Below are 25,001 nucleotides of genomic sequence, written 5' to 3'. Positions count from 1 at the left end.
ATAACATAATAGCATATTTATTTCTATGTCCGTTGGTGAAACAACGAGCTATTTGACCGTAGATTTTAGCACGCGGCCCCGAGTAAGCTGGAGGTTGGATCACTGATTTGGCACTGAAAAAGCTAAGATCTTCTTCAGGCAGTATATACTAGTTACAGAAGACTTCTTGGAAAACTCCTGCAAGCACTTGAATGCAAAGAGGGTACGAAGATATCATTATATTTATATATCAATGACATAACAGCTGCCTATGACAGGCAAGAAACAGCAAAATTAAAACTATTAAAACACTTGCGAGTGGGGCTGCTCCCTGTAATCCTACACGAGAATTACATAACCGAACACGAATTTCAGCCCAAAGGCCAACCGCTGCGACCTACGAGATCACTCAGCGCTCCTATGGAAATTGCCAATAAAAAGGTTTGAAGAAAGCAAGATGGAAGAAAGGGAATAAGAACGGAGGTACAGTTAAAGGAATGAAAAGGGGTTGCAGCTACGTAGGGTCCAAAGGGACGCTGCAAAGAACCTTCCGTAATGCCTACAGTGCACCGCAAGAGATCCAAGACAACGAGTCTTCAGCTGGTTTGACCGTAAGTCATCCCAGGTCAAGCGGAATATTGTGCTGTCCACCTCCTCCACAGAGCAGGAGACTGAGATTACCTACTACACACTACAGCTGACTGACAGCCAAGTGCACCATTAACTGCTTAGAATAACAAGAGACCCTGAAGGCTTAGGGGAATGTGCTTTAAGTGTGCTGCTCTTCCAGAGAGAGAGAGAGAGAGAGAGAGACCCTATACTACCTTTCAGAGATCAGCAACTGACGTGTCTGTCTGTCCGGATGTCATCGTACAAATTCATTTTCTTGCATCGAAAATCAACCAACCAAGATTCAGTGAAATAAGTTACCAGTTTTCTGAAGTTAATAAGGATTTAAAAATACAATTTAAAATACAACATTTAAAGGAAATCTCTTAGAAGAAAAAAGGAAAAAAATGGTCTAAAACAACAGATGGTTCAGTAATCTATTCTAATCCATTCAACAACGAGCCTTCTTGACTGACTGATTGATGTGTGGCTATTAAACCTGGCGTCACAGACAGCACCTAGGTAGGTCACTGACGATGTAATGATATTAAATATGAAATTCAAAAGGTAAATCGGTTCTTGACCCCGTGATCAAATCAAAAAAATAAATAAGTTTTAAAATATTCGTGAAATAACAAAATACACAAGACACGCGCACAAGAGCTCCACCATGAATAATAATATATTAAAGGTCTGGACTTCCCAATTCCTTCCTATTTTTAGGGTAAGACCAAAAACACCTTCCATTCCACTTCTATGACTGATACTTCCTGCATGAAGAATGTCCAGCGAGGAATGTCAGTCGATAGGAGGAACAAAGGGGTCACGCGCCTCGCGGATTCCTGGATTACGAACTCCGCTGAGGCAATAGTAGCCTCAGGGATCGATGGGGGTCATGTTTTTCTTATATTTTATAAGAGGCACCAACCACCTCTCTCTCTCTCTCTCTCTGCAAAGGGACGAAGTAATGCCTACAGTGCACTGCGTGAGATGCACTGAGGGCACTATACCCCCTTAACTCAAGGTTCTGCTGTCCTTGGCCCTCTCTTGTTTTTTTATTTACATTAATGACACTGATGTAGGAGGCTTAACTAGCAGGATAGCCAAATTTGCATGTGACATCAAACTATAAACGCAGCAGAGCCAGATGCAGTGGTAGGTTTAAGAAATGACCTAATGAGAATAGGAGTGGTAAAAAAAATGGCAAATGCCCTTTAACGTGGATAAGTGTCAAGTGTTACAAATAGGAACAAACTACTCTCATGCCAGCTACATGCTGCTTGAGAATGACACAAATAGTGCAGAACAAGAGGAGGACCTTGGAGTCATTATTACTAAGAGCTTAAAATCCACAAAACAGTGCATAAAAGCTGAAAAGAAGGCACAGAAACTAGTGGGATACATAAAGAGGCAGTTCAACTACAGAAACAAGGACACGGTGCTGCAGCTCTACACATCAATAGTTAGACCTCATCTTGAATATGCAGTACAGTTTTGGTCACCAACTAAAAAAAAAAAAAAAAAAAAAAAAAAAAGACATAAATAGATTAGGAGTACTACAAGCAGGAGCCACAAAGTTAATTCCATCCATCAGGCAAATAGGTTACCGAAGACGACTAGAGAGCCTGAACATGTATGGCTTAGAAACACGACGAGGACAACTAACAGAAATATTTAAAATACTGAAAGGCATAACAAAAGTAGACAGTAACTTATTTACGTTAAACGAAAACCAGACAAGAAATAATGGATGGAAACTAGAACTGAAGAGATACAACACATCCCATTGTGGGAATTTCTTTACATACAAGATATGTGACATGTGGAATAAACTGCCACCAGAAGTTGTAAACAGCAACAGTGTGGAAGAGTTTAAAAGAAAGCTAGACAAAATCATTAGGAGGACACTGTGAATGAGCAGTAAAACCTGCGCCTACAGATAAGTGAGCACATGATGTCTCCTCGGATGGACTGACAAGTCTTTGAGACATCCTAATTCTTGTAACTCCTTGTAACGGAGGAGAATAACACAAGACAGTCAGTTGGGAAATGGAGCGGAGACCCAGACCTACTTGGATTTGAACTATGGGAAGGGAACCTGCAGAAGAGTGGAGATTTGTGGAAGCTAAAACACAAATATTGTTCCCCCTTAACGAACCGATTATGCTTTTTTTTTTTTCATTTTTTTTTTTTTAACATCTAAGATGATTTTACCATTGGCATCCGAATGGTTCATCTAAGAATCATGTTTCTCTCACCATACACCCTGGATGGTGAGAGACAGACATCCTCTCTCACTATACATCCTGGATAGTGAGAGAAAGACAGGATCCTCTCTCACTTTACATCATGGATAATGAGAGAGAGAGAGAGAGAGAGAGAGAGAGAGAGAGAGAGAAGAGAGAGGAGAGAGACTCTCTCCATACATTTTCGATGGTGAGAGATATAAACTTGGCACTTTACTGACATAAGAAGTCGATGATAAACTCATCGTCGATGCAGATAACTAAAAAGAAGAAGAAAAAAAAAAAGCATATTCGACACTTTGGCAAAAAAAAAAGGGACCGACGTCATTATACTTCAATTCAACAACTCAGCACAGAAAAAAGTAAACATGAGATAAAATTCGCCTTCCAACGTCATCATAACCGTCTGGGGGCGACACGCCACTAGGCGATCCCTGACTGAGATTGAAAGACCTGACGAATAGTTCGAGGATATTGAAGACCCTTCGAGGCCCTTCCCACATGGGAGGGTGTGTCCATCATCTGATAAGTGGACACTTATTATTATTATTATTATTATTATTACTAAGAAATTCACAGTCACGTGAAAACAAATTGTTAAAAAATTCAAAATTATATATCAAAATATATTTCTATGTAAGAATAAAACAAAGACTTTCGAACACCCGAACGGTGTTCCTCATCAGTGTAGACGTTAAAATGTAAATGGAGAAGGCAGTTTCCTCTTGAGGAGCATCTAAAAAGGAGGAAACTACCTTCTCCATTTACATTTTAACGTCTACACGGATGAGGAACACCGTTCGGGTGTTCGAAAGTCTTTGTTTGTTTTTACATAGATATATCTTAATATATAATTGTGGATTTTTTAACAATTATTATTATTATTATTTATCAGGGTTGGCAATGATTAAATCAAACTGATTTAATCAAGTGATTAAATCATTGATTTTTTTTTTCATTAAAAAATCCTGATTTTTTTTTACTTTCTTGATTTTTTAATTTGAAAGTAAACAAATTGAAAAATATGGTTTGGAGGTTAATAAAAACTTATGCATAAATAACTGTGCTGCATTTATGTATTATGATATAAAAAAAATTGCAAGTACTAACTTTTGGCCAGAACTGGAAAACTAAAAGATAAATCAATAGCGATTTATCATAAAAAACATTTTGAGGAAAAAAAAAAGGATTGAAAAAATATTAAACAAATAAAAAAAGAAATATATAAAAAATCAAATAAAAAATCAAATAAATCGCTGATTTTTTTTATTATTTTTGTTTTTTAAATAAAATAAAATCACCAACCCTGCTATTTATAAGGAACAAGTCCACGAGTCATGAACTTGGAGTTGAAGCCTCTGAGGAATATAAAGGAGTTCCCTTCGAAGGAAGTAAAAGAAGGTAATGGAAAATACAAAAAGGGGATATCCGTTATTAGAACAACAAGAAAATGAACAAATTAATAAAACAAAAATGAAAACGTAGGTAAAATACTAAAATACAACTTGAATTGCATAAGGGTAGTATATAATGTACTGCATCTCCGCTTTCGTCAGGCTCCGTCCACACGGCCGAGCTTTGCTCGACGAACTTTGTTTGATGTGACGTCAGAAGCGGAGAAACTGCGGTAAAGTTCTGACTTTTCCCGCTGTTTCTCCGCTTCTGACGTCACATTGGACAAAGTTCGTCGACCAAAGCTCGACCGTGTGGACGGAGCCTTACGGGCTGCTCTAGGAGCAAGAGCCCGTGCCAGCACAAGGCTGGCTTAATCTTTCAACAACAACGCTTCAGCCTCCCAAGTTTTCAACTGCACGACATCTTCCTCAGCAGGAGCAGGAGGCTGTCATTCCAGTCCGACGGTGTCAGGAGGAATGAAGAACCTCTGGAATTCCATCGTGAAATGCGAATGATCTCTGTCGAAATGCAACTTTACGAAAACAGTGACAAGCAACAGACCATCAGATAGAAGGAATTGGCGAAAACATCCTGGAGCTAGAAATATCAGAAAGAGCAAGCAGAGGTAGATTAATAGTGCCCAAAACTATACCAGGAAAAATAAGGAAAGCACACAGGACATTAATCCACTACGCACCAGCATCGATAATGCAGCGTCTATTCAATGCGTCGCCAGCTCATCTGAGGAACATATCAGGAGTGAGCGTAGATGTGTTTAAGAATAAGCTCGACAAATATCTAAGCTGCATCCCAGACCATCCAAGATTGGAAGATGCAAAATATACCGGAAGATGCACTAGCAATTCTTTGGTAGACATTGGAGGTGCCTCACACTGAGGGACCTGGGGCAACCCGAACGAGCTGTAAGGTCTGTGAGATCCGTCGATTGGTCAAGTCATCACTGCTGGTCTTTTGATACGGAGGTCAAGTCACACAGAACGAAAGGGCTTGCAGCAGCAGCAGCAGCATCTAGGGACCCAAGGGACGCTGCAAAGAAACCTCAAGTAATGGAGCACGAACGGACAAACAAACTATTGATTTTGTTTGTTTGTTTGCATAGTGTTTTGACGTTGCATGGAACCAGCGGTTATTCAGCAACAGGATCAAGGGCTTGACGTGACTTCCGAACCACGTCGAGAGTGAACTTCTATCACCTTAAATACGCATCTCTCACTCCTCAATGGAAGAGTAGAGAATCGAACTCGAGTCCACCGAGGTGGCAGACCAGGACCATACCGATCACGCCACTGAGGCGCTGACAAATGATTGACGGCAAGGTAAGTGGAAGACAGTATGAGACGGTGCTTCAGAGTGGTCGCTTGCGTCCGTAGACTCATCGTCATCGCTGCTCCCGCAGGCCCTTCTTCCCTTCGGTCGCAGCAGTGACAGATTTCTCCTCCGTCCACCCCCATAAAAAATTGGGGTTATGGGGTTGGGGCGGGGTTGGGGGTGGGGGTTAGTTCTTCAGCACCACTGATAACGAACTCTAGTCAGGCTAAGTGGCATATTCCAGGGTAATGGTTCAACGGCTGATTAAACAGGGACTATGTGTGTGGTGTGAGAATATATATACATATAATATATCTATATATATATATATATATATATATATATATATATATAAATATATATATTATCTTGAAAGCTCCGTGCAGGTGGGTGACACGAATGCAAGTACAGTATATATAGAAGGAGCATCATCATCGATTGTGGGACTCCTTTTATATCCTATCAACCACTCTTCTCCTCACTTATTCTTCAATAATGATTATTGAACGGGGCATAGCACCCCTCTCTCTCTCTCTCTCTCTCTCTCTCTCTCTCCTCCTCTCTCTCTCCACCCCTCTCCTTCCATCCCAACCAGGGCAACTTAGCCCTTCTTACCCTTAATGGCATCACGCAAAGGAGGTGGGGGAAGAGAGAGAGAGAGAGAGAGAGAGAGAGAGAGAGAGAGAGAGAGAGAGAGAGAGTAATGGTTCCATACGCATTAGGTCCGCCCCTCCATTACCGAAATCATTAACGGAATTACAACCCGAGAGAAAAAAATAATAATGAAAACCTACACCCAAGTCATCTTGGACGAACGTCCAACAATCCCTAAAGACGAATGATTTCAAGAAGAGCGTCGGAATATAGAATTTAGGCCAAAAGCCAAGCGCTGGGACCTATGAGAGTAGACAGGTTTGGAAGCGAAACGGGAGAAAAAAACAAGTCGTAGTTGCACTGTGAAACAGTTGTCGGGAGTGTGTGGACAGCAAGATGGTAGAGGGAGACTATAAACGGAGGTGCTGTAAAGGGAACGAAAGGAGTTGCAGCTATCGAAGGGGCACTGCAAAGAATCATGCCTACAGCGCACTGCATGAGGTGCACTGACGGCTCTAACCCCTTACAGGAGAAAGAAGTGAATTGCCTTTCATACAATCTTATTATAAGAGAGCAGTTGCCGTCACGGCATCCCACAGGGCCACTCAATGCACCCAATGTCACCTTCCTGTTCGTAAGACGGTTGGGAACATCAAGGTGTACATTTATGCATATGATTTCTCGACCTTTTTTTTTCAGCAAGATGACGTTACGGATTGCGATGGAAAGGAGACTGGTCGGTCTTTGGTTAGAGAATTATATATACATACATACGTATATATATTATATGTACGTATGTAGATTTCAATGTGCAGAGCTATAATCTGTTCCATATCATTATTGAAGCACTCTAACAGAATTCATTTCTGGAACCTCAATCCCACATATATCCTACATAGTAGGTTCACAGCCTCTTGACAAAACTGAACCCCGAAGAGCTGCCTTTTGGAAGCTCTGTTCCCCGATTCGAATCCAAATCCCCTTCGTGATCGACAAAGGCGAAAAGGTTTCATAGGCCGAGACTGACATCTCACATCGGAGAGAGCTGAATAGAAAGAAATCTAGACTTCAGGCCAAAGGCGGAGCGCTGGGACCACCTGAGGTCATTCAGCGTCAAAGGGGAAACCGAGAGCAGACGGTTTGAAAGGTGTGACAAAAGGAAAGACTTTCGCAGTTGTACCATGAGAACAATTGTTAGGAGATGGGAGAAAGAGAACATGATCGGAGGTACAGTAAAACGAACGAAAGGGGGTTGGAGCTAGGGGCCGAAGGGACGCTTCTTCAAAGAACCTTTAAGTAATAACTTACTCGTCCCGTGCCCCGCCCCCCCCCCCCCCCCCCCCTACCCTCCTTCTGAGCGATTCAGACCCGGCCTAAATGTTCGTCTTTTGCTTGTTGACATTTTAATTACGATCAGTCAGCTGGGGGGGGGGGGGGGGGGGGGGGGAGTTCTTTGCGTCCAAATTCCTGGAGAGAGAGAGAGAGAGAAGAGACTCTACTACGCCATTGCGTGATCACCACAATTTTCCGTCCTCACTACATAACAATGCCACACAATCATCTTTGGAGAGTACCACGCACGCTCGGACACACACATATACTATATATATACGTATATATAATATATATATATATATATATATATATATATATATATATATATATATATATATATATATATATATACGTATATATCTATATACATACAGATATATATATATATATATATATATATATATATATATATATATATATATATATATATATAATAATAACTTGATCACGAAGTATATAAAACGTGATGCTATGTATAAATAAAAGCTATTCATTTTCCTTCGTGGCAAAACCTTTATATATATATATATATATATATATAGATATATATATATATATATATATATATATATATATACATATATATAAATACCTGGCAACTTCGATCCAAATTCCAGCCTCATTTCACTTCTTAATTCTTAATTCAACTTGAAGAAACTTGCCCTCATTCTCGTTCGTCCATTTTGTTCTCCTCTTAATGACCTCTTTCTCCTATTAATGACCTCCTCCTCCTCCTCCTCCTCCACTTCTTCTTCTTCTTCTCTATAATGGAAGCGAGGTCTTTTTCAAATGTTTTCTCTGGAAGGCTTTCGACGTTTTCCTTTGGAAACGTTTAAGCCTTCCAGAGGAAAACGTTCAAAGACTTCCAGAGAAAACGTTTAAAAAAAATCTAAACCCTTCCACAGAAATGGTTAAAAAAATACTCAAAACTTTGAGTATTTTTTAAACGTTTTCTCTGGAAGGTTTTTGAGCTTTTTTTTACGTTTTCTCTGGAGAATTTTGGACGTTTCCCACTGGAAGGCTTAAACGTTTTCTCTGGAAGGCTTAAACGTTTTCCCTTGGAAGACTTAAACGTTTTAACTTCGTACGTTTTGAGATTTTTTAAATGTTTTCTTTGGAAATTTTTTTTTTAGATATTTTTCAACGTTTTCCGCTGGAAGGTTTCATTTTCATTTTATTTCATTTCATTTTTGAAGCCTTATCCTCTGGAAGGTTTAAATTTTTTTTTTTTTTTTTTAGTTTTCTTAACATTGTCGTTAGGAACTGTTTCTCCCAATCGAAACAAATATACCACCGTGCCTGGATGAGGATGGTGAATGGACTCTTCCATCGACGTTAGTATTTGATTATTATTTTATGATTATTATTATTATTATTATTATTATTATTATTACATTATATATTATATTGATTATATTATTACCTTTTAATCTCGCCCCCGTTCTCAAGCTTTCATTGTTGATAATATAATAATAATAATAATAATAATAATAATAAAATAATAATAAAATAATAATGATATAATCGAGATCAGGGCACTGACGGCACTAGCCCTTCTCCCCCACTATCTCCCTACGGGGTCTATTCCGTCTAAACCTGGGGGGGGGGGGGGGGGGGGGGCGGGGGGGGGGGGGGGGGGGGGCGGGGGGGGGGGGGGGGGGGGGGGGCACAAAGCAGTAAGAGAAGAAACACAGCCCCAGAGGAACACCGCACCGGGGAACAGCACCCAGCAGGTCAACTATGATTACGTAGCCCTCCGTCAGACACGAACACCATCAATGCTACGACATCGTGATGATGCATAATGTTCGCTGGTGTGTTTGTTTGTTTGTATGGAGTTTTGACGTTGCATGGAACCAGCGGTTATTCAGCAACGGGACCTACGGCTTGACGTGACTTCCGAACCACGGCGAGACTGATGTTGTGTCCCTCTCTCCACAAACCCGCACGAATTGGGGATTACGCGGGAATGCAACAATTACGCAACTTGTAATATACGAAAGGTGGGGGGTGGGCCTTCTGTACAAAGCCTGATAGCGTACAGCAATCGTTTAAGAGACGAACAAGTTAAAAAAAATGCGCCTAAGTTTCCTCGCCGCAATTGTGTTTTCTGTACAGCGTACTGTAACAAGGCCACTGAAAACGCATCTATCTTCAGGTGGTCTCGGCAGGTATAATAAATCCTGTGTAAGACGCGTCCCATGAAACTTGAACTATGGGCTAGTGGTGGCCTTTCCTATAGCGCTGCCAGACGCACGATCACGGCTAATCTTAATCTTTAATCAAATCAAAACTACTGAGGCTAGAGGGCTGCAATTTGGCATGTTTGATGACTGGAGGGTGGATGATCAAGATAGCAATTTGCAGCCCTCTAATTTCTGTAGTTTTGAAGATCTGAGGGCGGATGGGAAACAGCGCGTGAAACGAAGGACATAGAGAGAGAGAGAGAGAGAGAGAGAGAGAGAGAGAGAGAGAGAGAGGAGGAAGTTAAAAATGAATGATAGTTGGGTTAACTAGGTCGATGAATAAAAGTGCAAAATAACTTGAGGACAAAAAGGGACAAGAATAATTTCTTTTTTCTCTCTCTCTCTTTTACTATAATGATCAGGTAACCTGGGGCATTGTGGCGATCCAAAAACACTCTCTCTCTCTCTTTTACAGGGGGTCACCGTCACGGTACTATCCACAGCCGGGTTGACTGGTGGACGGTAAGCACAGATCGAATTATAATAAACATTATATATATATATATATATAAATATATATAAATATATATATATTCAAATACATAACGACTGAATCGATCTAAGCTGAAAAGAGAGAGAGAGAGAGAGAGAGAGAGAGAGAGAGAGAGAGAGAGAGAGAGAGAGAGAGAGAGAGAGAGAAAATACAATGAAGGGCGTGGCCGATTTGCCCCCGAACCAAAAAGGACCCTCAATATATTCTCTCACCTTTTCTCACCCAGTCCCTTTCTATATACAAGGACCCCCGACAACGGGCTCACCGTCCCTCCTACCCCCCCGGCCCCTTATAAAACCCATCACTACAGTGGACGAGGACAGGTTTAAAGGTTCCCCTGGGGAAGTCTAAATAAGGTCAGGCTCTCTCTCATCTCTCTCATCTCTCTCTCTCTCTATGAGCTACTGTCAGACTAATAAACTAAGGGAATAGATTATTATTATTATTGTTAAATGGAAAAATAATTACACTGGCTACATATGAATGACAAAAATATCCATGAGAGAGAGAGAGAGAGAGAGAGAGAGAGAGAGAGAGAGAGAGAGAGAGAGAGAGAGAGAGAGAGTTATATACACAACCACAAAAACGAAACAAAAATAGCATATACCCTTATCCAGGAATATAATTTATAGAAATATTATAATTATTCAACAGGCCCCACTTGTGCAAGAAGTCTTACGAATAATGACAATAATAATAATAATAATAATAATAATAATAATAATAATAATAATAATAATAATAATAATAATAATTAGTCCCCATTTACGTGTATATATATATATATATATATATATATATATATATATATATATATATATATATAGATATATATATGAAATCTGTCTAAATCAAAACCAGCTGAATTCATCTTTTAAAAATATTACAATTTATTTATACAACTGTGAACTTTTATTACACAAGATTTAAACCACAAGATTTAATAATAATAATAATAATAATAATAATAATAATAATAATAATAATAATAATAATAATAACAACAATAATAATAATAATAAACCAAAAAAAAACACACTGGACTGTCTCGCCTCGCAATGAGCCAGTTACATAAACGCGTGTCGATATGAGAGAGAGAGAGAGAGAGAGAGATCCTCCAATCTTGAATTATGTGAATAAGGTGATTACAGTGTTGATAAGCCTTCCGTTCTTTTCATACCCCCTACCCCTCTCTCTCCCCTCTCTCTCTCTCTCTCTCTCTCTCTCTCTCTCTCTTCTCTCATCCTCCTCTCTCGGCTCGAAGTGTAACGCTGAAAGTCTACCAAATTGGCGTATTTATGGGACTTTAGTATTTATATACATTACGTATATAGTTGGAAAACTTATTTTTGTAAACCTTCAGGTCTATATAGTCCAGAAATTTTCCTCTAAAGAAAGCTAAAAAAAATTCCAAGAAATAATAATAATAATAATAATAATAATAATAATAATAATAATAAAAACAGCGCATAATATATGAAACTCTCAGCCGCGGCCCAAGAATCGTTCAGTCACGGTCCGGTGGCGGCCTGTGTTGTTGGTACCAATACTATTAAGCTAGAAGCACGATCAACGGCCAACTTTAACCTTGAACGAAATCAAAGCTACTGAGGCTAGAGGGCTGCAATTTGGTATGTTGGATGGCTGGAGGGTGGATGATCAACACACCAATTTGCAGCCCTCTAGCCTCAGTAGTTTTTATGATCGGAGGGCGGATGGAAAAACTAGGAAAAAAAAAAAGAGAAATGAAATCAAAATACAAAATGAGGCGTTCACGATATTTTAAGGGTCTCCAGGGGCTGTTAGATAATGGGATTTTCGACCCCTTTGTAGTCTACATATGCAAGTATGCTTTTCCATGGAGACAGAGAGAGAGAGAGAGAGAGAGAGAGAGAGAGAGAGAGAGAGAGAGAAAGAAATGAAAAAGCGACTTGGAGCTCTGGGGACCCTTAATATTGTGAAAGCCTTTATTGTTAATAAAACAAAAAGCGAAAAAAAAAATTACATCATGTAAAAAACTAAGAAAGAAAAAAAATGACAAATCAACACTGACTTCTTTGGTGTTATGGGGTGGGGAAAGGGGCTAGGGGAGGGGAGAGAGAAGCGAGAGACGAGGAGAGAGAGAGAGAGAGAGAGGCGGAGAGAGAGAGAAGGGGCAGAGAGAGAGAGAGAAAGAAGAGAGAGGCGAGAGAGAGAGAGAGAGAGAGAGAGAGAGAGAGAGAGAATTCAAGGAATACGTAACGGCCGGTATATTGAGCTGTTACGTAACACCTTCCAAGATGACGCCTTGACGGAATGCGTATTATAACAACAACAACGTTATCTAGTTGATAATAGAGATGAGGTCTTCCTTTAGAGAGAGAGAGAGAGAGAGAGAGAGAGAGAGAGAATGTGGACCTCCTTTGTGGAACAACTGTCGTGTGAGAGCGGACAGTCAGACGGAAGTAAGAGAATATGAACGGAGATACAGTAAAGGGAACGAAAGGGTTGCTTGCAGCTAGGGGCCGAGGGGACGCTCTGCGAACACTTCTCAGGAATGCCTACAGCGCACCGTGTGAGGTGCACTGACGGCACTATAACCCTACTAGGGAATATTATAATTATTATTACAATAATCCTGTTAACACTAACGACATCGAAGGACAATTATCATCACAATACCAATTATATCTTCGCGAATTATCCGAGCAGATCTTCTTCGGAAAAATCACGTGAGGAATCTCACTGCTGTAGAACAGAAGCTAAATTAGCTATTATAAGCCACTCCCTCCTCGCTCTCTCTCTCTCTCTCTCTCTCTCTCTCCAATCTCTCGTCTCACTGCTCCTTCTCTTCATTGCTCCTCTCTCTCCCCTGTCTTTCCCCCAGATAGATACCTTAGTTGGATGTGAATTATTCATGTTTCCTTGCAACAGCTGATTCTCGTCGCTATTCAGAGAGAGAGAGAGAGAGAGAGAGAGAGAGAGAGAGAGAGAGAGAGAATGGAACTCTGGTTTGTGAACGGATCAAGAAAGCTTTTTAAATTTTTTTTTAAATTATTATTTGCTTTGTCATTTTTCCCCAACATTTACAGTGACCCCAGAACGTCTAAATGACAAGAGACAATCAATCACTCTTGGTACCCGAAGCCCTAATGCCGACAAGATATGGTTGTGGCGCCCTTGGGAGAGGAAATGCCACTTGGGAAATGAAAGAGACGCGATTCAACCCCAGTATGAGATCACTCTGACAACAGATCATGAATTGGAGGACAGAGCCTCAGTACTGTGACGTAAATCAATAAGCATAACTCCACACAAATGACAATTCAATATCTGTATTTCTTCAAAAACTCAGTCTGTGCGGTGGTAACTTGAGCAAAAGTTTCAAACTAAAATTGAAACCCAGAACATTTTATCATTGTATCTATCAATCAAACACTGTGACACCTGTTGACCTCACATGTGAATGACGTACCTGGTGGTTACTCGAGGTAGGAGTGTCTGAGGGGGATCTCGTTTAGCAGACTCTCCTTTATGGTAGTAAAGGTGTTGTTTATTTTTATTTTTTTTTTGTTTGCATGGTGTTTTTACATTGCATGGAACCAGCGGTTATTCAGCAACGGGACCAACGGCTTGACGTGACTTCCGAACCACGTCCAAAGTGAACTTCTACTATCACCAGAAATACACATCTCTCACACCTCAGCGGAACGCCCGAGAATCGAACTCTTGGCCAACGAGGTGGCACGCCAACACCATACCAACCACGCCACGCTGAGGAAAATTGACAGCACTATGAATAACAGCTGTCAGGAGAGGGTGGAAAGTAATAAGATGGATGAAAGAGAATACGAAAGGTGGTACAGTAAAGGAAATGAAAGCGGTTGCAGCTAGGGGCCGAAGGGACGCTGCAACGCACCTTGAAGTAATGCCTACAGTGCACCGCATGAGGTGAACTGACGGCACTACCCAGCTAAGGGGGTCAATAATGGGAGAAGTTGAACACCACTACTGAAGAACGGAATAGGTAATGGAGGTCAAGTAAAACGCTAAAAAGTGTAGGTCTGGCTAGGGGACGCTGCCAAGACCCTTAAGCAATGCCTACAGTGTCCCAAGAGAGGAGGAGCGATGACGGCACTAATCCCCTTCGGAGTAAAAATAGACAGCAACTGACAGAAATGGCCTCATGAAAATTTAAAAATGATTCCTCTACTCCACAGCTCGAAGGGACGCCAACGATTCCTAGGTATTATGGCATCCCATTCCCATTCTGGGATACACGAGAGGGAATTCCTGAGCGGTGCAAAAAATAGAGAGAGGTGTCGCAAATATAGACGCTCCTCCATTCGCCTTCGATCTTATTGGCGACCAAATGGCAGCAACCAAAGGACTCTGCATAATTCATCTGGCATTTTCTACAACTACACAAGAGTACACCCCCCCCCCTCTCTCTCTCTCTCTCTCTCTGAGAAACTCGTTGATATGAGGAAGTTTCTTGTTCAATTTTTTTAATCTAATCCGGACCTATAATACAAACACGCACACACACACACACACACACACATATATATATATATAGTATATTTTTACATATAATCCTGACAATGACATCGAAGATGAGCGTTACGGCCAAAGGTCAAAGGTCATTCATGTGACCTCTTCACTTCACTTCTGACCTTGAAGAGTGAATGACCCTGACCTCAGGCGGCACCTTTGGTTTCACTGGTGAATTCGACATGAAACAAAGGTTTTGAGGTCACGGTTGTGACCTTGACATCTTTCAACATGACACTGACCTCATTTTCGAAAGGTCACTGGAGCAGCAGCGGTGACGTTGATCTCTCTCTCTCTCTCTCTCTCTCTCTCTCATAATATACACAAACACACACATATATAAATATACATTAATGCTTTTATAAAACTCATTGCTCCTTCAATGACAAAAAAAAAAAAAAATTATATTACAAAAGCGAGTAAAGTGAAAAAACAAACTCATAATAATATCAATAAAAACCACCCAGTCGAACTGGATGACTGTGATAGAAAATAATAACAATAATAATAATAAAAATTAAAGAAAAACCGCCACTACAAAACCATACTTAACGACAAGAACTATAATAATAATCATAGTCTTGCACGCTACATCACAAAAAAAAAAAAATTATCAATTCGTCAGCCACACGCGAGCGAGACCCGTACTAGTACCATTCGCGTCCAAAAATAGCCCAAACGGGAATTATAATATACTATACTAATAATAATAAAAAAAAAACACGCAGGTGCCGGAAGTGTATAATGTGAGTGCTAACCGAAGGGTATTATAAATCAATGATTTTGGTATTCGATGCATTGAATGGCCTGGGCAAAGAACGGACACATGTCTCCTGGCTGATGTATCGAGAATATCCTATATATATCTGGCGTGTGGTCTTCCATGATCTTGCTAACAGAGAGAAAACCTAAAGACTGCTGTGACTCTCGGGTGCTGAATTACCTCGCCGAGGTCTTAAATTGTCTTTCTTGGAGACAGATCATTATTACCTGAGGAATGGGGTCATGCCTGTTATGTGGTGAATGACCTCGTCGAGGTGTTCCCGTTTCATTAGGTTTCTAGACTCAATTGAAGAGGACGCACTAAAGACATGAAGTACGGAGAGAGAGAGAGAGAGAGAGAGAGAGAGAGAGAGAGAGAGAGAGTCTCTAAAATTAGCGATGCATGGACGGGAGAACATGCCTTATCAATATCGGGTCTCTCTCTCTCTCTCAGTTCCTCTGTTCGCGGCGTTACTGAGAATAACTATTTGGACGGAGAGAGAGAGAGAGAGAGAGAGAGAGGAGAGAGAGAGAGAGAGAGCTGTCTCCACTCAGCGTTTAGGTATTTACTCTCTTTGTCAGTAACAAGTCTTATTGACCACACTATAAAAAGATTTATATAAATAATCGATGCCTGTGTATAATTCATATCTGATTTCACATCGAGACTGTTCGCGCTTCCAAACTGCACTGCTTGGTTTAAAAATATTTACAGAAACACAGCTCCCCCCCCTACCCCCCCTTCCCACAACAGAACCCCCCACCCCCTTCCCCCCCAACCCAGCTTTTCTATTTAGTAACTGATGAAATACTGAAGGCGCCTCCACAATGGGTGGAGTATCAAATTGAGGCCAAAATCCGGAAATTGAGAGTAGAAAGGTTTGAAAGGTGTCGCGAGAAGAAAACCTCAAAACAGTTGCGCTATGAAACAATTGTTAGAGAGGGTGGACAGCTAGATGGTAGAGAACGGAGGGACAGTCGAAGGAATGAGAGCGCAGCTATAAGGGCCGAAAGGACGCTTCATAGACCCTCAAAGTCATGCCTACGGTGGGGGCTGCGTTGGGTGTACTGACAGCAATACCACCCCCCCCCCCCTCCCATTACAAAATGGCTTTCCATGTGCTTAATTATTATTATTATCATTATTATTACCATTTGAGTAAACGGTAAATCATACAGCAGCTGTCCAGGTTCATTTATTCCTTGGCGTTTCGGTACAGCTATCTACAAATGAAAAAAAGTAGAAAACTACCTAACGCCAAGGACTGCGTGAACTTTGGACAGCTATTGTACGGTTCTTCTTCAGAGATAATATTCTTATCATTCATTATTCAGAAGATGAAGAACCCTACTACTCTTACGGAACAATCCCAGTAAACCAGCCGCTGACTGGACATTCCAGCTTCCAGAGAATATTTCCCTCTCGCCTTCCAACGTCCTACTCTAAAATCTTGTTCAGGAGGTAAAACTGTACAGAAAAGCGTCAACTGCCATAGTCTAGCTCGCCGCGGAATAGTTACATAGATCTAACTGAAAAATGTTGAAAAATAAATGTTCAACATAAACATCTGAACTTCGGTGCTCACTGTAATTGCTGGCTTCATCTTGGGTCGTTTTTCTAATTGATATATAAATTATAAGTTTATGACTGAAACTTACGTAAGGTTTGGTAACTGACATGTCGAAAAAGTAGGCGTTCCCCAACAACCCGTGGCTTCGAGGAACTGACGAACACGAGAACTGGGACCTATGACGATAATAGCACTGCCTCGTGTTATTCTGAAAGGACTCCACTGGCGAGTCAGTCTCAAAGGAACAGATGTTTTCTGTGGAATGCTAAAGGAAATCTCGTGTAGAAATCAGCATCAAGGGAAGACTGGAAGACCTCTTTCTCTAAGCTGAAGAAGCCTCTGTGAAGTTTAGAATCACATCACTGACTGAAAATGAATACAACTAGTCAAGTGACTGGGTCCTATCCTCTGGTGATCGAGGGAGAGAGTGAGGGTTCGCCGTGCCGCTGGTGAACAGAGGTACCACTATAGTAGTTTCACATCAACCGTCTAGGCCAGTCCCTTGCGACGCTCTTGACTGGGGCTGGAAACTCTCCTCAGTCTCACGAAAGAGTTCACATAGGCAGGCTGCATGTTCCACCTCTCCTGAGGGATATATACGTCTTTCACGAGAGGTGGAACATACACCCTACCTATGTGAACTCTCTCGAGAGACTGAGTGTTTCCAGCCCTGTGATTAGCTTATCAACAGCCAATCAGGAGCTCTGTAAGGGACTGGCCTAGACTTCAAATGCACGGTTGATATGAATCTACTATAGGATAGACAGCATAACTTGCGTGCTTGTTGGAGCCGAATTGGTAGCAGTGGTTTCGATGACGTTTTTATGGTATAAACGTACAAGCAGCTACACTGTCGTCGTCACTACACGTAAACAAAAACAAAAGCAGCTCCAAAACAACTCTGCGCAATCAAAACGAAGATAATACTCACCATGGCCCGTGGAGTGCGACGAAAACCACTGATCTTCGCAGAGTTGACACCAGCGAGTTAAAGAAGAAGATGAAGAAGAAGAAAAAAACACGAACGGTCTTCAGAATTCCTCAGAGGTCAAGCTGCACCAAACGCTTTCTTGTGCCCCTGCTTATCGCCCCAACTGAACGCGCGCGCTCTTTCGACGCGAATATCGGCACAAGGTCGAACGGACCTTAAGGTCTTTGGATCTTGGAATTGATGATGATCAGAGAACGTCTCTTTCTCTCTCTCTCTCTCACTGAGTCTTGGCCCAGCTCACACTCGAAGTGACTGAATGACTGACTGACTGAGTGAGTGAGCGACGGCGTCCACTACTAGTAAGTAGATGTGTCAAATTGATACAGCCCGCATATTTTTTCACGAAGCAATTGGGGGAGGGAGGGGGAGGAGGGGGAGGTGAGGAGAGGTTGGGGGAGGGGGGCGGCATGCTGGTTTGGTTGTTGATGAGGAAAGGGATTTAAACACTTATAACACTTCGAGAGAGAGAGAGAGAGAGAATGCTTCGAAACACTGATAGCTTCAAAGAGACTTATTTGGCTACAAAAACGTCCCCATGAGAGAACCTCCACGAAGGAGATGTGATAAAAATCATTCTCTCTCTCTCTCTCATTTGGAATCTTTCTTTTAGACCAATCACGAATGATTAATTCACGACGTCAATATATTGACTTGTCCCACACCTCCTACACACATCCCCCCACCCAAACACCCCCCCCGGGGTCTGTGTCTTCCTCGTCAAATAAGCATCAGCGAGTCCACAACAAGAATCATACGTGCTACAGCAAGGAATTACTCTCCTCTCAGCTGACCAGTGAGTGGTTACCTCACTCATACCACTCTCTCTCTCTCTCTCTCTCTCTCTCTCTCTCTCTCCAAATGATTACTCCTCTAGTTCTTCTCATTTTACGGCATTATTATAACCACTCGCGCATACCCGGCACGCAAATTCCCGAGATGTCTACTAGTATTGTGCCAGCCCCTGTTTTTTTCTTTTCTTTCTTCTTTTAATGTGTTCATGTTAGACACAAGAATCAAGACACTATTCTACTGCTGCAATGAGCTGCCCTGATCATATTTGCATCCTGTTTTCATTCTTGTAAGTAACATGAGTTATGCACATTTTTGTTATGATGATTTGGTACGGGTGAGTCCACGCTACGCTTAAAACATGTCATCAACACATGTTTCCAACTTATGCATACCTATCACAAACAGGTTGAAAACAATTCAATGCCCTGGAACCTCCTATCAATCAATAAGGCCAAGTGGTCAAACGACCGGCAAGAAAATAAACTTGAGAACCAATGACGAAGAAGCCTTCCAGTGGGTTACGTCCTGGTCCGCGGGTAAGGTGGTTAGTGACGTGACATGCCGCTTAGATATCGCGAATTTGTGCTTTTCCCGGGACGACGAAAAAGCACTGCCTCACGTTCCATGATCAGTTATTGCTGTAGCTTGGGGTCTGTGGTGGGAAGTCGAAACAAACATTCTTTGGAAGATTGAATTTTAAAGTCAATGGCCCCTTTGGTGTGCTTGTTCCACATGAAAAGGTTTCCTCTACTGAAATCATACTATAAACAATAATAATTGGGTCCCAAACATGAAAGGATATGGGTTCTCAATTACAGAACGGTGTCAGAGTCTCTCTCAATTACAGCAAGGGATCCAAAATTAGCTGACAAGACAGTTTCTGGGCCTTCCCACACCTACAGAGGGTCCTCCTGGGACTTCCCACACCTACAGAGGGTCCTCCTGGGACTTCCCACACCTAAGAGGGTATTCCTCCTGGGTACCTTCCTTCCCACACCTACAGAGGGTCCTCCTGGGACTTCCCACACCTACAGAGGGTCCTCCTGGGACTTCCCACACCCTGCAGACGGTCGTCCTCCGGGACTTCCCACACCTACGATGGGTCATCCTGGGACTTCCCACACCTACAGAGGGTCCTCCTGGGACTTCCCACACCTACAGAGGGTCCTCCTGGGACTTCCCACACCTGCAGAGGGTCCTCCTGGGACTTCCCACACCTACAGAGGGTCCTCCTGGGACTTCCCACACCTGCAGAGGGTCCTAAGGGCAGAAGAACAAGGGCCTCAAATGAAGACTAGGGGCCCACTTTGAAACCCTTCCACATGGGCAATGAGTGTCAACACAGGCCAAAGGGCACAGCTAAGTTTATGAGGTGGCTGCCAAATCATGGAACTCTGCCTCCAGGCAATTGGAATAGGAATACAGGATTTAGGGCAAAGGCCAAGCACTGGGACCTATGGGGTCATTCAGCGCTGAAACGGGAAGTGAGGGCAGAAATGTTTGAAAGGCCAAAGCGGAGGAAAACCCCGGATTTGCACTCTGAAACAAAGGTGGAAAGTCAGACGGCAGAAAGAGAATACGAACGGAAACACAGTAAAAGGAATGGAAGGAGTTGCAGCTAAGTACGCTGCAAAGAACCTTAAGTAATGCATAGAGTGCACCCTGTGAGGGGCACTGATGGCACTGCTACCCGCCTGCAATGGTCTCTGGGGAAGATTTCTCAATTTGGCTTTTGGGACCAAAAGAAGGATCCAGAGTTGGAAACTTTCGGTCTCTCTCGAGAGTTCACATAGGCAGGATGTATGTTCCATCTCTCCTGGAGGATACGGCTTTCAAAAGTATCCTTCGGGAGAGGTGGAACAGACATCTTGCCTCTGTGAACTCTAGAGAGAGACTGAGGGTTTCCAACCCTGTCATTGGCTTATCAACAGCCAATCAGGAGCGTCGTAAGGGACTGGCCTAGACATCAGATGCACGCTTGATGTGAATCTACTATAGCTAAGCATGGCTACATCAATGGATACCAGACATTAGAGATGGGGAGTTGGGGGGCGGGGGGGGGGGGGGGAGGGAGGGGGAGGTTACTTTGAGATCAAAATTACATTTACTTTTAATCTAATTTATTTCACTGACACAGGCACACGATATTGACACACTATTTCTCTATTAGTATTCAGACTCTCTTTCCTTTCTGACGACTACCAAAACATCTTCTGAATATTATAAAACAATAATTTGTAAATGCCTGAGGAATAAGAGGAGTAAGAGGCGAAAGAGGATCTCCCACTGCACTGTCTTGCTTCCCTCGTGACACATAAAAAGTAAAACGTCCTCTTAGCATTTACATTTATTTACTCAACTCTGGCCCCGTGAGCTTTTGATGCCTAACTGGCAAACATTACCGACGGCATCAGAGAACTCGGTTTGATTTCAAAATTCTACCAATTTCGCTCTCCAGAGGAAAAAAAAGATAGAGAGATATTGCCAGTCATCTTACTTCTTAACGCTAACCCCCCGATTTTCTGCTTCTTTTTCCTCAAACGTCTCGACTTTCAGGCTTTTTGGTACAACTTCTTTTTCTTTTTCAAACTCCTTCATTTTCTGACCCTCACAGGAGAGAGCGGCCAGAGTGCGCGTGCGCAGACGAAGACTTCCCCGACCTCATAAAATCAGCCGTCCTCAATTCTTTTGATTCAGTCGCAATGTAGCAAGTCACTGAGTCGGACCTGCCTTGCAATACGTGAGCAGACTTAACTGTAGGGCATAAAAAAAAACCGTCTTACGATCGTCCCCTCGTCCCGAAATCCACTTGAGAACCCCTACTACCATCCGGATTGGAACGGAATATAAACCTTAGTCCTATAGCCTATAATAATGAGGTCATTCAGGGCAACTGAGAGTTAAGGGACTGGGGAAGGTGGAACAGGAGGGAAACCCCAAAGCAGTTGCACTATGAACGGGGGTACAGTAAAAAGAGTCGCTAGCTGTGGGCCGAAGGGACGCTGCAAAAGAACCTCTAATAAGTCATGCATGTACTGACTGCACCAACCGCCCCCGACCTCCTCACGGGATTAGAGATAGTTTACATCCTTTCTCGAGAAGATCAGGAACTGATGTCACTCAACCCAAGAGTGATTTGCTCAGTGAATAAGAGAACTGAGGAGTCAGCATGACACAGGTACATTTTTTTTCATTTTTTTTTTTTTAAAGTGACGAAGCCCGTGCTACACTCATTAGAATTCCTTGGGGTTTCAGAGGCATTCGTCAAGATCGCTGCTTGTCATGTAGTAATAATAGTAATATAACAATAATAATACTCATACTAGCATCAGTTATGAAATTATCATTATTCAAAGAAGACTCATAATCACATGAGTCAATAAAATAGAAAAGTAAATCCACAAAAATTGTGGACTTACTTTTCCTTTATTATTATTATTATTATTATTATTATTATTAAATTCAGAAGACGAAACCTACTCATATGGAACAAGCCCACCAAAGGGACCATTGACTTGAAATTCTTGAAGCTTCCAAAGAATATGATGGTGTTCATCTGGAAGACGCGAGAGGAGGTAGAGGGAAATGCAGAGAGAAGAGACCTCACTTATTAAAAGGAGAAAAAATAAAGTCATAAATGAACAAAAACAAACTAAAACGCAAAGAAGAATCGCTTGAACTTCCTCTGAAGAAGAAGAAGTTGCAGTTGCAAGACTTCCTCTGAAGAAGAAGTTGCAAGACTTCCTCTGAAGAAGAAGTTGCAAGACTTCCTCTGAAGAAGAAGTTGCAAGACTTCCTCTGAAGGGAGGAGGCTGTTGTTGTTGCTGTCCCACAAAACGGCGACGGCGGTGTCAGGAGGAATAAAGAACCTCTGGAACTGAGAACTTCGACAGCGAGGCAAAACATTGACTGCTTATTGGTGTTTCTGTTGTTTGGCAGAATCTAATTGTTATGAAAATTTTAAAAACCTGTGAGAAGGGGAAATAGCAAAAGGTGACATAACATTCCCTTAGAGCACCCCACTATTCTACACACAATTCCTTCAACAAAAACTCCACCAGCATCAACTCTTCTTCATAATCACTGGGACTACCAGAGTCTAAAAAGAAAAAAAAAAAACTCCCATAATGTTGGTGTGTGAACGATATTGATGTCATATACTGATCACCAAAGTCATCCTCTCTCTCTCTCTCTCTCTCTCCCCCCACAACTATTAAGTTTTATTTTGAGAAGACTTAAAAACTCTATTTACTAGTGTAGAACTTCAGTAGGTTACTCCAACAGTGTTTCACCACTGGTTTCGTGGCCACTTTGTAGCAGCACCAAAGGAAGGAAACCTTGAAGGAGGGTCCCGAGGGTCTTATGAACAACTGCCACGCCCACTGTCCAGCAAATAAAGTCAGGATACTACAACAATTTCGTTGTTTACTTGCCGGCTAATGCCACATCCTTGATCCAGCCTATGGACCAAGGGAGTCATCCAGGGAACTACTACCACATATCAGCTACTCAACTCGACCCACTCTGTGCCACTCTCAGAACAACGTCAACGTCAAAAAGGGATTTTGACGAAGGAAAAATCTATTTCTGGGCAAGGACCTGTGTCGCTCTGTGAAATGCTTCCTTTAGTGTTCATTTCTAAGGTAAAATATTGTTATAATTACCAGAGAAAAACTGAAATAGTAATGCCAGAGTAAACTGGCTCGCTCACCTTTAATAAAGGTGTCGGTATGGTATCTGGGGCGAGTGGAAACCACTACCAGAGGTCCCTTGCCATTTAGATTCTCCCATCCTCAATATCCCTCGTCTACAGAGGAGCCGATCCAAGGCCCCGCTACCTCTGTCTTGGGATACTGTCACCAGGCTGACTCTGCGAAGACCATGACAAGACGGGACCTTGAGGTACTTTCCTACAGGAGGATGAGGATGACCAGAGGGATTCTGGGAGCTCTAAGGGGAGGAAGGCAAACGATTATAATTACAAGAGCATCCTAAACAGGTTGTTTGCGGTGCCCCTGCCACCCATTCCTGAGCACAATCATAAAGCAGGATGTAGTGAAACTGCTTGCAAAATGATGCTGATTGTTTGTTTGTTTGTTTGTTTGTATGGTATTTTGACGTTGCATGGAACCAGCGGTTATTCAGCAACAGGACCAACGGCTTTACGTGACTTCCGAACCATGTCGAGAGTGAACTTCTATCACCAGAAATACACATCTCTCACTCCTCACTGGAATGGCCGAGAATCGAACCAGCGACCACCAAGGTGGGATGCCAACACCATACAAACCACGCCACTGAGGCGCTAAACAAGATGCTGATGCACTAGTGAACTCTGGAGATGACAGATGACCACAGCACCATGGGGTCCATCAAGTCCCAGTCACTAGAGAAGAAGAAGAAGAAGAAGCAGAAGATGGAAGGGTGGGCAGAGGCTTACGAGACTACGCTTCGCTCAGGCTTGTCGAAAGCAGTTTTCACTTTAAACAGCCTGGAGATCATGGCACACCAATGACTGTACAAGAGGAACCAGAAGCGAGGAGAAAGATGGACAATGAGTGTCGGTATGGACGAATGGGAGCTTAGATCACATAGTAGGTATCTTGGAATCAATTCACCGTGAGATGATAGCACAGAATATGTGAGTCACAGGAAAGGCTTCGAGTGACTTGTTGAACCATCTCTCTTTTATGGAAGTGAGGTGTGGCCTGATTCATAATGAGATAAGAATGAGAAGCTGCTGATATGAACTGTCTACCAACTGCATTTAAAATATGGTTGAAAGGGTGAAAACTATATATATATAATGATGTGGGAACAAAATTTGGCAAAAATTTAAGGCTGATCAAGGAGATTGCAGATGGTTTGGGTACAGCGCGAGTGGAGAGAACAGATTACTACTGATGAGCATTCTGAGTAGGTATGCGGTGCGTCTGATGGCTAGGAAGTTTTCTGAACACAGTATTCATCTCCGAGAACACGTATTAAAAAAACAACTCAGTAATTTCAAATGGTAAATGCAATCAACTTGTTTTGATCTTCACTGAGATCAACAATATAACACACACACACACACACACACACACACACACATATATATATATATATATATATATATATATATAT

The 25,001-nt window shown here is 42.0% G+C and overlaps 1 protein-coding gene across 4 annotated transcripts in view; it reads right to left on the bottom strand.

Annotated features, from left to right (window-relative positions):
- LOC135205791 (phosphatidylcholine:ceramide cholinephosphotransferase 1-like) overlaps positions 1-25,001 on the bottom strand; it is a 384,192-nt gene that overhangs the window by 153,256 nt on the left and 205,935 nt on the right. Inside the window, exon 1 of one of the 4 annotated variants that reach the window (XM_064236942.1) lies at positions 18,024-18,294. The exons of the other annotated variants lie outside the window; for them this stretch is intronic. The gene's annotated coding sequence lies outside the window, so the exon portion shown is untranslated. Of the gene's footprint in view, positions 1-18,023; positions 18,295-25,001 lie in introns of those variants that run through there. 4 annotated transcript variants of the gene reach the window in all.

The sequence above is a fragment of the Macrobrachium nipponense genome, chromosome 24 (assembly GCF_015104395.2).
Source record: "Macrobrachium nipponense isolate FS-2020 chromosome 24, ASM1510439v2, whole genome shotgun sequence".
Taxonomy (NCBI): Eukaryota; Metazoa; Arthropoda; class Malacostraca; order Decapoda; family Palaemonidae; genus Macrobrachium; species Macrobrachium nipponense.
Note: the sequence above shows the minus strand (reverse complement) of the source record. Positions and strands in the feature narration are given on the sequence as shown.